General features: G+C 47.5%; 1 long non-coding RNA gene across 1 annotated transcript; it reads right to left on the reverse strand.

Moving 5' to 3' along the window:
* Positions 1–593: 593 nt before the first annotated feature.
* LOC113947486 lies at positions 594–11,506 on the reverse strand. The gene is made up of 4 exons (XR_003527748.1): positions 11,343–11,506; positions 8,394–8,397; positions 2,685–2,688; positions 594–616 (listed from the first exon to the last, which is right to left on the reverse strand). It is a non-coding gene; the product is annotated as an uncharacterized LOC113947486 (long non-coding RNA).
* Between the last annotated feature and the right edge of the window lie 4,170 nt (positions 11,507–15,676).

The following is a 15,676-nucleotide window of genomic DNA, read 5'->3' on the forward strand; positions in this document are numbered from 1 at the left end:
GGCTGATGCCAACCTGGCTGGCTGCAAATGCAGGTGCCCTCTCCTTCCTGCTCTGCTCTGTCCTTTCCCAAGTAAAATAAATTATTTACAGCAGCCTTTGCCTTTGCAGCATCATTGAATTTTGTAAGAGGGCTCCTGTTTGAAGGCCAAATCACGCTGCTCTGTGGACGTGTTCCCTGGACTTTGATGGCTTCTACAATTATGTAGTTTGGTTTTATGTGTAAATGGGCAGATACTTTAAAAGCCTGTTCAATTCTCCTAGAAAGTCTCTGTAGGAGTTGGCATAGGCCAGCTGACAGAGGGCAAGGCATCCTGTGTGCTCACATTTGTGAGGTGGGGTGGAATCACAGAATCATAGAATGGCCTGTGTTGGAAGGGACCTTAAAGATCATCTCATTCCAACCCCCTGCCATGGGCAGGGACACCTTCCACAAGACCAGGTTGCTCCAAGCCTTGTCCAACCTGCCCTTGAACACTTCTGGGGATGGGGCAGCCACAGCTTCTCTGGGCAACCTGTGCCAGGTCCCCACCACCCTCACAGGGAAGAATTTTTTCCTGATATCCAATCTAAACCTGCCCTCTGGCAGTCTGAAGCCATTCCCCCTTGTGCTGTCACCTTCCCAGTGGCCTGGTGCAGATCACACACCTCCCCAGGCTGAGCTCTGTGGGCCCCATCTCAGTGTTATTTTATGTGTTTCAAAGACTGGGGTGGCCCAGGAAAAGAATGAAACACAAATGCATCTGCAGCAATTTGATGATGTGTCCTCGACCTCCTGTGCCACCGAGGCTTTTTCATTCTATTTCTCCATTCCAGAGGAGGGTAATTACACCCTTTTCCCATTTTGTCCTGACAGAGCACTGACATTTTTCAGAGGAGCATCAGGCCAACAAAAGGTGCCGGATTCTTACCTGTCTTTTCCTTAACATTTACATTTTGTTTAACAGATCTTTGAGGTGCCCCAGTGATGGATAAACTTTGTTGTTCTTCAGACCAGATGGGCAGGTATAACCAGGGAAAAGCACAATTTCTGACCCAGAGCCAAAGTGGAGGGTGAAGGTGGTGGTGGTTGGCCAAGGGCAGCATTTGGAAGAGTTTGCAGCTCAATGTCACCAATAACTTCCTGCATAAATTTAATATTCTTCTATTCAGGAGAAAATGGAACTTTGAAAGCTGGTCCCGTACCACGAAATCATCTGCCCATGGGAGCTTTGGGCTGTCTCAGCCCTTGTCACCCTCTAATCCACACACAAAGAGGAACAAGGATGTTGAAAAAACAAAGTGCATCCTAAAAACCCTGAAAGCACTAAATTCACACGCAACACTGCACAAGTAATTTTTCCTCTGGGAAAGGAAAACCAAACCACATGCACCATATACTTGTCATGTGCTACAATATACTCCTGGAGTCATATACAACTCCTGAGAAGATAAAAACAGTATAATAACAATAATAATAATAATCCCCAAAGTATGGACAGTAGGACAGCCTGACCAGCACTGTTCACTAAATTCGGAGAGACATTTCTATTAAGCTGAGGTAGGGATGGGTGAGATGCACAGGGAGGTATTTCTGGGTTGGTGTTTTTGTTTGGTTGTTTGCTTTTTTTTTCATCCAAGTGGGAATCAAACAGCCAAAAGGAAAAGCTGAATTGGAGGGCACGGATGAGAAGCAAGTCACACACACACACACAAACACACAGTAAAGCCCATGGTCTTTGAAGCAGGGCTTAAAATAAAAAATCTCATGGGGCTCAGGACCTCCCTGGGGCTCAGTGCAGCCTGGGCACCAGCAAGAGAGAGGGCTCAGGGATAGGGGCTTCCTGCCTCTCCAAGGCAACAGGATGAGAGTCCCAGCACGGCCTCCTGCATTCCCCAAGCCCAGATAATGTCACCGCTGCAGCCACTGAGCCCTCCCATTTCCTTCAGAGAATAAACACCTCTGCTTCCTCTTGATTCTCCCAACAGATATTTGGCAAGGGAGCTTCTCAATTTCCTCATGAGACATGAAGAAAAGTCGAGGTTTTTCCCAGTTGCGCAAATTTCCCCCCCCCCCCCCCTGATTATAACCTTGGCATGCAGCAAGAAATGATTTCCTCTTTCATCAGTGAAACCTTTGCACAAGCCTCCCCTGGCTCCTCAGCTGGCAGGAAAGACATAGGAGAGGGCACAGTATGCTCTGGGTCAGTGCAGCCTTATCAGTACCTAAATATAATCAGCAGGAGGATATTTCTTGGCATTTACGCCATTCACGCTCTCGGTGACTCCACAGCAATTTCTTGCATCCCACCTTCACTCACCTCTCACCCCTTCTCCAAAAGGCTGGGACACAGAGACTTTCCAAGGCCTTTACCACACCAAACATAGAACATTTTTCCAGTAAAGCTTGCAGAGTAAAGGACAAGTGCAATTATATTTTTTGGAAGGCAACCCGCTGGTAGGAATCACTGTAAGTCATCGGCATCGCTTTTCCCTTCAGCTTGTGCAGTCCTTGTGCAAGGAAATAATTCAGCCCCTCATTTCCCTCTTTTTCTGGGCAGTGAGGGCCATGTCAGCTCTCTGAGAGTTGCTCTGGTGCAGGTCTCAGCCTCAGGGCTGTGGCTCTGCTGTGACAACTCATTGCTGGGTGAGGCACCTGCAGTTCTCTTTTCGGACCCCTCACCATCTCTCAGAGTGAGAGAAGGACTCCACTTCACGAATAGCAAGGACAGGATGCTGAGCAGTTTTTAGCCTTTTGTGTATTGAATCCCTGCTCTGCACAATGGCATGTTTAGGACCTCGCAGTCCCTCGGGAGGAAAACACACCGGAGGAAGCATTTCCTGCCGTGGGCAGTGGACAGCTGGTGTTGAAAGAGGGCAGGAGGCTATTTTGGGGGAGTTTTGGTAATATTATTTTACTCCTCTTGTCAACAGCATCAATGGTTGCCATAACACAAGTGCAAGGACAGATCAAAGGGAGAAGGTGATGGTAGTGAAGGGCCTCAGCTTAAAATGTGTATTACAAGCAGGTATCTTCACTCAAATCTTGTCATCCTCAGACAGGGTGGGCTGTCCCTCCCCTAAAAATCATGTTTTCTGAGCAAGGATGGACATGAGGAGCACAAAAATGCCATGAATTCTCATTTATATAACACCATGCATGGGCTGTGTCCCTGAAGAGCTGTGATAGCTGTGGGGGGTCACAGTGACAATGCAGAAGAAAGAGTATAGGATGAAGTCAAGCCTCTTATACAACCCTGGAAGTGTCCCAGGCCAGGTTGGGTAAGGCCTTGAGCAACCTGGTCTAGTGGGAGGTGTCCCTGCCCATGGCAGAGGGGTTGGGATGAGATGATCTTTAAGGTCCCTTCCAACCCTTAACATTCTCTGGTTCTCTGGTTCTGTAATTCTGTGGTTCTATTTCTGTGGTTCAGTCAGCTCTTAACAGAGAAAGGATTTCATGGGCCTTGTGAAATGAGGACAAGTGGGAATAATAGGGTCAGGATTAGGATGACTTTGGCAATGTTCTGGAAAAACAGGACCCTTTCAGTAAGTAGTAGGAGTATGAGAGGAAGGAATAAAGGAGTGGGCAAACAAACTCATCTGCTGAGCTCTGAGGGCAACAGAATTGCGACAGCCAGAGTTGGGGGAGCTACTCAGCAGGGAAATCTGATAAATGTGAAAAGAAATATTAGTTTCCATTAACCGGTAAGCAAATGTTTTATTACACTGAGCAAGCCAAAAGGGGATTCATCTCGTACAATCGCATGGTTCTAGCCAGTAACTGCCTCCACAAAACCCAGGGCACAACTTAAACTGGCAGTAACATCACCTGTTTTTGAGAGAAGGAATTAGAAATAAAGGTGATGTAAATATGAAAAAAAATTAAAATCACTTTGAACAATCACAGAGTTTCCACGAGTGGAACTGGCTGAAAAAATCTCTAACAGAAGAGTATAAATAAAAAAAAAAGCTATTTTAATTGACCAAATATTTTGTTGAATTCCTATCAAATTCAGTGCACTACTTCAACCAGAAAGGGCTGAGAAGACAAAATATTTAACTTCCAGATTCTCAAACAAAAATATTTGGTTTTCCACTTTGAATTCAAGGGTAGCTTTCCAAAATAAATCTCTGTATAAATATATCTTTAAGATTAAGGCAGGTGGGCGAGTGTTTATCCCTGAAGCCATTTGTTTGCAGCTCGGGGCAGCTTTGCTGGAGATGCAGAAGGACATTTCTCCCAAGAGCTCCTGCCCAAACCCCTGGCATGTCACGCTCCACATTTCGCAGGAACAGCTGCACAGGCTCCTTTTGTCCATCCATCCCCTGGCATCGTGACTGTCATCACTTCTGGTGGCTTCAGCTGACACAAAGGACTGACACAATGAACTGTTCAACACAGATGGGACTGTCCTTTGTGTTGCTGGTGGGCTCATCCATGACTGCTCCAGCACATCCTCAACCCTGGAGGTGTCCAAGGAAGGACTGGACGTGGCACTCAGTGCTCTGGGCTGGGGAGACAAAGTGGGGATCAGTCAAAGGTTGGACTCAATGCCCTTGGAAGCCTTTTCCAGTCTTATTGATTGTGTGATTCTGTGATTCTGTCAGACCACAGTTCTCCAGGTACATAATTTCCCTGTAGCACAAGGCATGTTTCCTTTACTCCTTTTCTTCGTAACACTTCCTTTATTATTAAAAATAAATTAAAAAAAAATTAAAATAATAGGCAGCAAGCTGAATGTTTACTCCATTACTAGTCAAGAGTTGGCTCCTGTGGAAATGTTGGCTGAAGGCACTGCTGTGAAACACAGTGCCTTCTAGGAGAGTGCCAGAAAGCCAAGGGGCAGGTGGCAGCTCTTGAACAATAGTCAATTAGACTTTTTAGGCAAATATTTGCTCATGTGTCCAGACAATAATGTCTTGTGGAAATGTGTTTGCACAATGTCCTTGACAAAGGCTCATCTATTAACCTGGGACACAATTGGGTACAGCTCTGGAACAGCGTTTAACACATGGACTTCTCGACTCGAGCGACAACAGAACGTCACAGATCCAACTCTGAACAAAATAATCAGCCCAAACCACCTTCATATGGTGGGGGTTAAAAGCCTCCTAAATGGGATTTGCTTTTAACCTATAAAAGCATCCAGTGTGCACTGGGATCTGTGACTCAGTTGCCATAATTTCAGTGTGTTTCCAGTTCAGCCTTGGCCAGGTCCCTCAGGAATGGAGTTCCCAAAGGTCCTGAAGGGCACCCACCTCATGCAGTGCCACCACAGGGGAGCTTTGCCTGTGCCCAGTGCTGCTGGGAACCCAGTGGTTGTCCCAACACGGCACTGCCACCAAGCTCATGCAGGGACCACGAGGAGTATCCAGCTTTGCTTGGCACCACAATGATCCCTGATCTTCCTGAGAGCTACTGAGCACCATCCTTGTTCCTCCTCAGCCTGGATGGGGGTGGAAACTATGAAGGACAAGGCCCATCTCAGCTCAAAAATCGTCTTCTAGGGGGCTGGTGCTGCTGGTTCCAGTCCTCCTGAGGATGGCAGAGTCCCCAGAAGGATTTTTGGGTGGTATATGGGGTATTACAGTGTCATGTGGCTGATGAGCATGTAGTAACAAATAATAGTTTAGCCCAATAGCACCCAAACTTGAAATGGGGACTGCTGAATTTTCTATACTGCCCTCTGGTTTTGGGGTGGCACAAAATGAACTGTCTGTAATGGGGGTGGCAGCCAGAAGCATTTGGGAAGTGTTAGTTTAGCCCTTTCAGTTGCAAATAATCATTCACAAGCTGCTGCTCTTCGCCTCCCCTCCCCAGAATTCCTTAATGTGCACCAGTATTTTCTGAATGTTTTGGCTGAAAACGTTCCAGCCTCTGCTTTGCTCACCACATGTTCACCTCATCTCGATGGTGATTCAGTATCCACGAGGTGTGTGAGTCACCTCAGGGATGTGGGATTGTTTCTTATTCCCTGACTGACGTGTGGGCACTTTTACAGGGGAGAACATAATATTTGCTATAGACAGTAAACAGATAAGGCAACTAAAGAGCAACAAACACAGCAGTGGCTGAACTTTGACAGAAAAAAACACACATTTGCTCTAAAACTAATGAAAGTGAGAGAATTCCTGTGGTTCTTTTGGGATATTGATGAAAAATTACGAACCTGTTCCTCTAGTGTCAAGCTCATTGCACGAATAACTGGATGAAATCTTGAGGCTTGTGCTCCTGAAGGAGATCAGGCAAGACAAGCAACTGGTCCCTGCTGACCTCAAAACCGAACCCAGGAGGGACAACAAACTAAACTTACCTTGTTTTTTCATAAAAAGTGTTCCTGACCCAGTTGTTCAGGCTTTACCCCTCCTGATGGATGATAAAAAATCTCCAATTCCTACTACAGCATCCTGACAGTGAAATCACACTCACAATCATTTCACTGTGATCATTATCTTACCCCTCTTTCCCTCCTCAAGGTTATTATTTTCCTGTATCATTTCAATGCTTATTTTTCCACAGGCTTTAAAAGCTCAAGCTCTGAAAAACCTCTTTCACATGCTAAAAGAAACTTTATTCTTCTGGGAAGGTAAGCTCAGGTTTACATTGTGAGCACCACAGAAGGAGACATTTAAGGAACATGAGTTGTGAGGGATTGTGCTGAAAGACTGACTTAGTCACTATAATATGTCACTTTTTCTTCCTTTTCAGTTTTTCTTGGGTTATAAAGCAAAACCTTGACTGGAGGCACATTTGGCTCTCCTGTGATGTCCCAGTTTTGACCACTAATGCATATAATTGAAGACAGTTTAAGAAGTAGGTAAGTATCAAACACCAGGGCTTTAACACCAGGTTTAAATTGCACTCAGAATATTTCTTGGGGTTGTGGCTGAGTGACCCAAACTGCTGAAGTGGCTCAAGACCACAGAGTTCAGGACAGGTTAGCAGGAGTTCATGTGCCTAATCCATGGTGTCATGAAAGAAATTCTTCCAAAAGTTGTTGTTCTGACCCTGAGGATGCTGCTGACACGTGTTTTGATGAAAAGAAAATCATCAATTCAGAAGAGGAAAAAAAAATCATGCTTTGAACAGACATACTCAATGCCTATCACAGAATCTCAGGATCATTTAGGTTGGAAAAATCCTCCCGAATCATCGAGTCCCCCCCGTGTCCCATCCCCATCTTGTCCCCCAGCCCAGAGCACTGAGTGCCACGGCCAGGCCTTCCTGGGACACCTCCAGGGATGGGGACTCCAAACCTCCCTGGGCAGCTCCCCTGCCAAGCCCTGACCACCCTTTCCAGGAAGAAATTCCTCCTGGTGTCCAACCTGAGCCTCCCCTGGCACAGCTGGAGGCCGTTCCCTCTCCTCCTGTCCCTTGTTCCCTGGCAGCAGAGCCCACCTCCCTCTGGCTCCCTCCTCCTGTCAGGGACTTGCAGAGCCAGAAGGTCCCCCCTGAGCCTCCTTTTCTCCAGGCTGAGCCTCCCCAGCTCCCTCAGCTCCTCCTACTGCTCCAGCCCCTTCCCAGCTCCGTTCCCTTCCCTGCACACGCTCCAGCCCCTCCATGTCTTTGTTGCAATGAGGGGCCCAGAACTGGACACGGCACTCGAGATGTGGCTTTACCAGTGCCCAGCACAGGGGAACAATCCCTACCCTGGTCCTGCTGCCGCTCTAGTTTTGCTACAGACTCCTGAAGAAGCAGCTAAAATACATCCTCTGTTAATTACTGCTCTCCAGAAGACGTATTTCACACCATGACTACAGAAACCAGGGCGCACACACAAGGCAAAAAATATTCGTTCCTCTGGGCCAAAAGCTGCTTTCAGTTACACCCAAGAAACCACATGAAAGCCTCGTGCCTGTGGAGGTGCCAAGGCCTCCTCAAAGCACCGCGTCCCATTCGCTGCCGCTGACATCAGCGAGCACGGCAGGCACCCGCAGCTCCCCGGGGCAGCCCAGCACTTGCCAGATCAAGGAATCATGGAATCAATGCTGCTGGAAAAGGCCTCTAAGATGAAGAACGGACGCTCTGGAATGGCAACACGCACGTGTTGAATTCTGCACCCGTGGGTGCACCCTGCAGATGGTGGTATGAGCTGGGCTTGCGCTTACAGGCTTCAGGAAAACAGCCCCTGTGGCAGAGCTAGACTCAACCAATGGACTATTTTGGCACTAGGTGTTGGCTCCTGTCCTTTGGGGATGATTAAGTTTGGTAATTAGCTTTGCTTTCTCTGCAGTTTCTGGGCAGTGATGCTGTTAATGGAAGCGAGCGGCGGAGGAGCGGAACCGGGGTGGGAACGGCTGGAAAAACAGCTGAGCACCTCTCTGCGTCCTGACCCGGCACCACACGGCTCCTTCAGACACTGGCGCCTCTGGAGACGAGGCTGCAAACATACCCCGTCCTGCCAAACCCCAGGACGGGCCTAAAATATGCTCGGAGCAGGATCTCCGGCAAGGAGGGATCACGCTGACCCATCGCTCCATCTAGTGACCGTACATCCTACAACACCCACATCCCCCGTGCCCATCCCTTTGCTTCCAAGGCATCCTAAATAAACGCTCTTTACACAGTGCATCTCCACCATCAGGGGCTGCTTGGTAAAGCGTTTTGTTGTTGTTGTTAGTTGGGGTTTTTTGGCGGGGGGAGTTGGGTTGGTTTTGTCCGAGGTTTTCTCAGTTTAGAAAAGGCAGCAAGCTGCTGCCCTCCAAAGGGGCTATGGATGAATCCTGTCCTCCAGAAGGGTTATGGAGGAATCCAGAAGGCCCACAGGTTATTCCAGCCCTCCAGAAGGGCTACAAGTGAATCCATCCTGGAGCAGTCCTCTCCTCCAAGTCTGTGCTACACTTTACTAGTTAATTAGTAGTTGTGCTGCAAAGGTGAATGGTATTTTGTAGACTACTGGACAGACCCAGAGACAAGAGTAGGAAAAGTGTACAGCAAAAGGAGTGGGACATGTAGATCCCTGTTAAAACAGGATAATGGTCAGGGGCAGCAACATGCTCAAGATACCTGCAAGCTCCTGTACTTTGAAGGACATCTGCATTGCCAGAACATCACCTTCCCAGGTTTGCCATGAGGGATTTTCAGACCAAAGCTAAGTAGAGTCTTCAGCTGCCTTTCACACTTTTATTTTTAATCACTTTTTAGCCCTGGCAACACGGGGGTGGGGGGGGGGGGGGGGGGCGGGAAGCCCTCTTGGCTGCTAGCAGTAGGAATTACTGTATGCTGACCTCTGGTCCCCAAAAAATTGGAAGGACGTGGGAATCAGAGATCCATCTTTCATTTCTGACATCAACATTTGTAAAAAAAAAAACGGAGCTTTTTGCAAAAAGCATCGCTGCTGAACTTGCTGTTGTTAGTGAACACTGTTTTCTCGGGCAACTGTGGGATCCAACAGTCCTTGGAGATTGTGGAGCTTCCCAGGCAGGTGAGTTGCTCCCTTTATTATTCACAAGGTGCTCCCTTCATTATTAAATGTACTGCCTTTCAGCCCGGGAGTTCTGCTGTCTTCAGAAACCCTTCATCTGCACACTTTTAACTTCTTTTCATTTATAAAGCTTTGGTCCCAGCACTTTCTTTAATGAAGAGCAAAATTCCAGCTCTTCAGGTGATAGCTCTATTAGAGATGTTAATGAATACAAGAAGTTGATTATCTTGGAATGGGGATTGTTTTTCAGGTAAAAACTGATTGCTTTACTGACAGATAAAAAGCTTTCTTCAATATGTTATAGAAATTGCAAGGAAAAATAATCTCACCAAAAGACACTTTCATTAGTTTTATTCTTTTAATCACGGAAATATTTCTATAATTATCATTATGTAGAAATATTCCCGTTAAAAAAACCCCTTAAAACTCAGTCTAAATTACCAGGCAGGCTCTCTATTCATAGGTTTGTGGGCTGTGTTGCTCAAATGAAAAAATAATTAACTTCTGAGTAAAAATCCTAATGATGTCGATTTTGCTGCAGCAGATAATGTGCAAGGAGATTCATTCCAATATTGCATATTTGTTTTTCCCATTGCCTTAGAAATAAAACATGGGATGTAAAGGGGAGGGGGGGGAAGGAATATTTTCATCCTAGCAAAGGAATCCCCTCCTGAGCAGGTGGAAACTTGTTTTTCCCACTGCTGTTATTTTCCAAAGCCTTGATCCTGACCTGCCCAGGGGAGGATGCTCTGGAGGGGCCATCCCTTGGCTATGGGGTGAAGCAAGGACAGTGCTGGTGGCACTCCTCACATATTAAATATATTCAGGGTGCTGAGTGGTTCCCTTTTGGTGAATCCTAGTGCCATCTTTTGGGGGAAATAGGAATATACCTTGACCAGCAAATCCGACCTGGCACGTTTGAGGAGAGCAGCTAAGAGTGGCTCTGGGGAGCACTGAGCTGGGGGCCACTTGTCCTGGGGTGAGCACAGTGCCCCCCCACTGTCGTCCACAGCACAGGGACCTGCTGAGGGGACAGGAAAAGTGCAGGATGTTTCCAGAAGGAGCAAGAGGTGCACCTGCAGCGCAGAAAAAAAGCATCATAAAGTCAGGCAGGGGCACTGACTGTCCTTTCCAGCCCCTGATGACTCCATGTCCCTCCTTCAGCTGCCCTGGGGGGATCAGGGTCAGCAACACAGCCTGATCCAGGCTGGGAAAAGGGCACAGCCCAGACCTTCAAACAGAAACTTCAGGGTACAGGGAGCATCCTGAAATGTCCTGTGCCTTTGACTCTCACCAGCCACAAAACTGGAAAGGGATGAGGGAAGAGAGTTTGAATAAAACCTGTGTTGCAAAACATCCCTCAAAACACCTCTTATAAACCACCTGGTACAGCCCTACAGAGGACCAGTGTGGGGATCAAGAGACGGTGATGAAGAGACTTTACCAGGGATCACTGGGGGCATGGGAACTGCACACACGTGTGGGAACACACTCCCCCTTCTGCTGGCACCTGAGGGAAGCCCTGAGCTGAGCCTGAGGGTGCCCAGCCCTCCCTCTGCAACTGCAGGGACAGGGGGGACAGGGAAGGGGGGCACACAGGGATACTTGGATCAGTGTCTACAAAAGCCCCAGCCCACATGTTTGCACCCTGAGATGAACCTTCACCATAAGAGAAGTGCAGTGGCCACATGGGATGTGAAAGCAGGAGGGTTTGACTTGGTGTCCCTTGGCACAGCCTGTGCTGGTAGCCTACAGAACATCTGCCCACAGCCCAGACATGCCAAATGCCAGCGTGGCAGTGGGTTTGGTCCCAGCCTGGCAGCCTCCCTTGTCCCCTGCTCTGCAGGAGCACAAACAGAGGAACCCCAGCCCAGCCTTGGCACAGTAACACCAGGAACATGAGGGTTTGACAGTGTAGTGGGTCTGTGTACTTAAATCACAGAGTCACCAAAGTTGGAAGAGACCTTCAGGGTCATCCAGTCCCATCCTCATCCAGCACCATCACAATCACCCCTAATCCATGGCCCCAAGGGCCACATCCAGACACCTCTGGAACACTCCCAGACACAGGGACTCCTTCACCTCCTTGGGACACTGATTCCAAGGCCTGACCACTCTTGAAGGGAAAATTTTTTCCCTAATCTCTAATCTGAACCTGCCCTGGTGCAATTTAAGGCCATTTCCTCTCCTCCTTTTCCTTGGGACATGGCAGCAGAGCCAGACCTCCCCTCCCTGCCCCCTCCTGTCAGGGAGTTGGGGAGAGCAATGAGGTCCCCCCTGAGCCTCCTCTTCTCCAGATAAACCCCCCCAGCTCCCTCAGCTGCTCCTCACAGGACATGTTCTCCAGACCCTTCCCCAGTTCTGTTCCCTTCTCTAGACATGCTTCAGCCTCTCAATGTCCTTTTTGAAGAAGTGAGGGGCCCAGAATTGAACACAGGATTTGAGATGCAGCCTCATCAGTGCCCAGTAGAGAAGGACAATCACTTCCCTGGTCCTGCTGGCCACACTGTTCTTGATACAGGCCAAGATGACATTGGCCTTTTGGCCAACTGGGCACACTGCTGGCTCACATCCAGCCAGCTGTCAACACTAATTCACATACCAGCCTCTGTACTTTTTTTAAACAGATTTTTTTGTTTTACTTACTGAATAGAAAAATGCTTGATCCCTTCCATACCCACAGCTCCATGGGCAACTTTGGCTGTGGGGGTTGGTTGGTTGGGAGTTGACTGATCTCGTCGACAGGATGAGAGGGCAGAGTCTCAAGCTGTGCCAGGGGAGGCTCAGGTTGGACATGAGGAGGAATTTGTTGCTGGAAAGGGTGGTCAGTTATTGGCAGGGGCTGCCCAGGGAGGTAGTGGAGTCCCCATCCCTGGAGGTGTCCAAGGAAGGCCTGGTTTTGGCACTCAGTGCTCTGGGCTGGGGGACAAGGTGAGGATGGGACACAGGTTCAACTACATTTTGCCAGGTATTCTGGCTGAATGCAGCTGCTTTGCCTCCTCCAATTTCTCTGCTTTTCCACTGTGCCAAAACTGGGGGACAAACACAAGTCAGCCCCAGTGACTCTCTGTAAATAATTCTGCCCCTCAGGTGAGACCCCCCTGCAGAGCTGTCTCCAGCCCTGGGGAACAGCACAGGAAGGACATGGAGCTGCTGGACAGGGTTCAGAGGAGGCACCAAGAGGATCCCAGGGCTGGAGCAGCTCTGCTGGGAGGAAAGGCTGGGAGAGCTGGGATTGTTCAGCCTGGAGAAGAGAAGCTTTGGGGTGACCTGATTGCAGCCTTGCAGGGCCTTAAGGAGCTCCAAGAAAGACGGAGAGAGACTATTTCCAAGGGCCTGGAGTGACAGGACAAGGGGGAATGGCTTCAAATTGAAACAGAGAGGAGTTAGATTGTATATTAGGAAGAAATTCTTGGCTGTGAGGGTGGTGAGGCCCTGGCCCAGGTTGCCCAGAGAAGCTGTGGCTGCCCCTGGATCCCTGGAAGTGTCCAAGGCCAGGTTGGACAGGGCTTGGAGTAACCTGGGCTAGTGGGAGGTGTCCCTGCCCAGGGCAAGGGGGTGGGACTGGATGATCTTCAAGGTCCCTTCCAACCCATTTTATGACTCTATTATAATTATAATTAAAGCCCAACAGACATTTTTGAGACATAGATGATTGAGCCACAACCCAAATGCCTCAGCTTTTTGGCAAAGAAGGAAAATAGAAATGCAACAGACTTCTGCAATAAAACCTTTCACTTTTATCTGCACTGAGTAGGAAAAGGAAAAGGAGAGCATAATAGACTTGGCACCTGGCAGGAGACACACACAGTATGAATGAAACTTCCCTGCTTTTTGTTACACAATTAAAATCACAAGAGCGAACAAAACCATTTGCAGAGTGCTAAGCCAGCACTTTGTACAGCTTCTGACAAAACAACAGAGATGTATGGTCTGATGCTTTTATACAGTCTAGAATGACTGATTACACACTACACATTTAGCACTGCAATACATTTAATTGTTGAGGTAAGTGGTTAAAGAAATGAAAAATGCCTGTTAGCTCATTTTGCACAGCTCTCACCAGCCATTGGAACTGGATATTACATTCCCAGTGCAAACTGCCAGCATTGGCAGGGCTATTTTACAGCTGTTCAGTCTGCATTGTAATGAAGTCGTGACATGAAATGTTTGTGGAAATTGTAATGAAATGTTAGCTGAAAATATATTAAAGCGGTAAGTGTAGAAAGAGAAATGAAGTCTAACATTTACAAACTCCGCTGTCTCCTCGGCTCAGCTGCTGCTGACCTTCCTTTCCTATTGAATTGCACCTCCCAGTTGCTCTCCAGCAACTTCTCTGGGCTCAGTACTTCGAATTAAACCTGACCTTATTTTCTTTTTAAGGCCATTTTTTCATTCTCCTGAACCTCTAAATTCACGAGGGGTTACACTCTTCCTTTTTTCCACTTTCATCTCTTTTTCTGCAAACCTCCTGATGTCCAGTGGCTGTTTCCTTCCCCACATGCCTCAGATCCATCTTTCACTTTCCAAGCCTATACAGAAGGATAACCTGTTTGGGTTTCCCTGGGTATTGGAGCCTTCTTGGCATCCCCTGACCACCTGCAATTTCCCTTTCCATAAGGGTGAGCTAGGCTAAATCATCCTCCTGGATTGTTGCTCTCACTGTGTCAACCCACGGTTTGATATTCTGGTTGGATTTCTGTTTACTGACAACTCAGATCTGATCTCATCTCACCATCATCAAATCAGGTCTAACACTCAGCACCAAGTAATCCCTGCAAGGGTAGAAGCTCCCCTTCTATTCTCATTCCATCCCCTTCCATAAATTGGTAATAAGGGGCTCAGAGTCATGACATTTTTCCTACCTCTCTGACAGCATTTCAATACTCTTTTTCTTCTTCTTTACCTCTTGATTTTGGCCTCCTTCTCCTATTTTTACTTCCTCTTTCCAAGCCCAACTTGTACTAGTTCTTTTATTTCCATACATCCCTAGTTGTATGGCCCTTCTGCCATCTTCTAAACTTTAATCTTTCAGGAACAGCCAAAGTAACAACCTTTATTTTTTCCACCTGAATCAAGCCCTGCTCTTCTCCAAAGGCTGTGTGCCACTTACTTTAGTCTTCATTTGCCATTTTTTTTCCTTGGAAAGTTGTGGTGGGAGCTTTACAACTGATGACCATGCAGAGGTACCTGGAACTTTTCCATAGTTGTAACCAGCAGCCATGCAGGGAAACAACAGACACTCCAGTCCCTTGGGAGCCAGGCTATGAGCTGTCTATCTGTGCCAGGATATGACCCCATCCCAATGTCCAACCACCTTCTACACATTTCCTGAATTTATCCTCAGAGCACTCTACAATTAAAAAAACGCCAAAAATTCCATGCCCCCTCCTTGAAGAAAGAGCTGAATGGAAAATGTTCAGCCAGCCTTGGTAGAAAATACAGAATTTTCCAGCATTTATTAGCCTTGTGTATTTAAAGACACGAGCACTTCAAAGCAGCGTCTGTTAGTCATGATCTGTATTTACCACATCCAGCACAATGGGATCAGACTCATGGCTGGGTCATCTGAATGCCATTCTCATCCCAGGAAAATGAAATATCTTGATGTACCAGACAAGTGTTTCTGGGAACAGCACGGGGACATTTTTCAACCGTAAAACAAATCGATGTTTTGACTTTCTCCTTTTTTTTCTTCCCCTTGTGTTTTGACTACGCTGATGCAGGTGAATATACCCCTCCCCAACCCACAGGGGAAAAGGGACATTATTTTTTTTTAAAGTTTGCCAGTTCAGTGGTCACTGTGGTTGCACACTGGAGAGCTTCACAAGCCCTCCAGCTCTTCTCCGGGAGGGTGGAGGAACGTGCTCTTTGAAGCCTTCTATCATCCCTGGCACTCCTGTGCCCATCTTTCAGGTGGCCAAAGGATCTACAGGGCTGTTTTGTGACACAAACCAGTAATTTAAAAAAAAAAAATGTGAAAGAATCGAGTAAAAAGTGTGCCTAAAATTTAAAACTTGCCTTTAATGTCCTCTTAGGGCTGCTCTGAAGCCTAAAAGTGCCATGGCAATCTTTTAGCTCAAGTGCTTGTGCCTATTTTAAGAACCCATTTTGGCATCTGGATGTGGCACTTGGGGACATGGATTAGGGGTGATTAGGGTGGTGCTGGGTTGATGGTGGGACTGGATGATCATGAAGGTCTCTTCCAACCTTGATGATTCTCAGCTGATGGAACTATTGCAGTCAACAATTTAGAAAAACCTTCCCAGTGGTC

The sequence above is a fragment of the Corapipo altera genome, unplaced genomic scaffold (genome assembly GCF_003945725.1).
Source record: "Corapipo altera isolate COAL_440 unplaced genomic scaffold, ASM394572v1 0, whole genome shotgun sequence".
Taxonomy (NCBI): domain Eukaryota; kingdom Metazoa; phylum Chordata; class Aves; order Passeriformes; family Pipridae; genus Corapipo; species Corapipo altera.